The sequence below is a fragment of the Triticum dicoccoides genome, chromosome 5A, assembly GCF_002162155.2.
Source record: "Triticum dicoccoides isolate Atlit2015 ecotype Zavitan chromosome 5A, WEW_v2.0, whole genome shotgun sequence".
NCBI lineage: Eukaryota > Viridiplantae > Streptophyta > Magnoliopsida > Poales > Poaceae > Triticum > Triticum dicoccoides.
In genome coordinates this window covers 608,205,758-608,208,066 of record NC_041388.1, presented here as the reverse complement: position 1 = coordinate 608,208,066, position 2,309 = coordinate 608,205,758, and positions in this window count along the sequence as shown.

The window sequence follows — 2,309 nt, the reverse complement described above, 5'->3', positions numbered from 1 at the left end:
CGGAACCCCCCAGGGGGTTATTGGGCCTACATGGGCCTTGAGGGAGAAGAGAGAAGGAGGCAAGAGGTGGCCGCGCGCCCCTCCCCTTCCTAGTCCGAATAGGACAAGGGAAGGGGGCGGCGCCCCCCCTTTCCTTCCTCTCTTCCTCCTCTTTCCCCCCTTCTCCTTCTCCAACTAGGAAAGAAGGGAGTCCTACTCCCGGTGGGAGAAGGACTCCCCCTGGCGCGCCCCTCCTTGGCCGGCCGCCCCCTCCCCTTGGCTCCTTTATATACGGGGGCAGGGGGGCACCCTAGGACACACAAATTGATCTTCGTGATCGTTCCTTAGCCGTGTGCGGTGCCCCCCTCCACCATATTCCACCTCGGTCATATTGTAGCGGTGCTTAGGCGAAGCCCTGCGACGGCAAAGCATCAAGATCGTCACCACGCCGTCGTGCTGACGGAACTCCTCCCCGACGCTTTGCTGGATCAGAGCCCGGGGATCGTCATCGAGCTGAACGTGTGCCAGGAACTCGGAGGTGCCGGAGTAACGGTGCTTGGATCGGTCGGATCGTGAAGACGTACGACTACATCAACCGCGTTTATATAACGCTTCCGCTTTCGGTCTACGAGGGTACGTGGACAACACTCTCCCCTCTCGTTGCTATGCATCACCATGATCTTGCGTGTGCGTAGGATTTTTTTTGAAATTACTACGTTCCCCAACAGTGGTATCAGAGCCCAGGTTTTATGTGTTGATATTATATGCACGAGTAGAACACAAGTGAGTTGTGGGCGATATAAGTCATACTGCTTACCAGCATGTCATACTTTGGTTCGGCGGTATTGTTGGATGAAGCGGGCCGGACCGACATTACGCGTACGCTTACGCGAGACCGGTTCTCCCGACGTGCTTTGCACATAGGTGGCTTGCGAGTGACAGTTTCTCCAACTTTAGTTGAACCAAGTGTGGCTACGCCCGGTCCTTGCGAAGGTTAAAACAGCATCAACTTGACAAACTATCGTTGTGGTTTTTGATGCGTAGGTAAGATTGGTTCTTACTTAAGCCCATAGCAGCCACGTAAAACTTGCAACAACAAAGTAGAGGATGTCTAACTTGTTTTTGCAGGGCATGTTGTGATGTGATATGGTCAAAACGTGATGAGATATAAGTTGTTGTATGAGATGATCATATTTTCTTGAAGTTATCGGCAACAGGCAAAAGCCTTATGGTTGTCTCTTTATTGCATAAGATGCAAGCGCAAAATAATTGCTTTACTTTATCGCTATGCGATAGCAATAGTTGTAAGAGCAATAGTTGGCGAGACGACCATGTGACGACATATTGATATAGATCAAGATGATGAAGATCATGATGTCATGCCGGTGACGATGGAAATCATGACGATGCTTTGGAGATAGAGATCAAAGGCACAAAATGATGATGGCCATATCATGTCACTTATTTTGATTACATATGATGTTTATCTTTTATACATCTTATTTTTGCTTTGTTTGACAGTAGCATTTTAAGATGATCTCTCACTAATTATCAAGAAGTGTTCTCCCTGAGTATGCACCGTTGTGAAAGTTCTTCGTTCTGAGACACCACGTGATGATCGGGTGTGATAGGCTCTACGTTCAAATACAACGGGTGCAAAACAGTTGCACATGCGGAATACTCAGGTTATACTTGACGAGCCAAGCATATACAGATATGGCCTCGGAACACGGAGACCGAAAGGTCGAGCGTGAATCATATAGTAGATATGATCAACATAGTAATGTTCACCATTGAAACTACTACATCTCACGTGATGATCGGACATGGTTTAGTTGATTTGGATCACGTGATCACTTAGAGGATTAGAGGGATGTCTATCTAAGTTGGAGTTCTTAAGTAATATGATTAATTGAACTTAAATTTATCATGAACTTAGTCCTGGCAGTATTTTGCAAATCATGTTGTAGATCAATAGCTCGCGTTGTTGCTTCCCTGTATTTATTTTGATATGTTCCTAGAGAAAATTGTGTTGAAAGATGTTAGTAGCAATGATGCGGATTGGATCCGTCATCTGAAGTTTATCCTCATTGCTGCACAGAAGAATTATGTCCTTGATGCACCGCTAGGTGACAGACCTATTGCAGGAGCAGATGCAGGCGTTATGAACGTTTGGCTAGCTCAATATGATGACTACTTAATAGTTTAGTGCACCATGCTTAACGGCTTAGAATCGGGACTTCAAAAGACGTTTTGAACGTCATGGACCATATGAGATGTTCCAGGAGTTGAAGTTGATATTTCAAGCAAATACCCGAGTTGAGAGATAT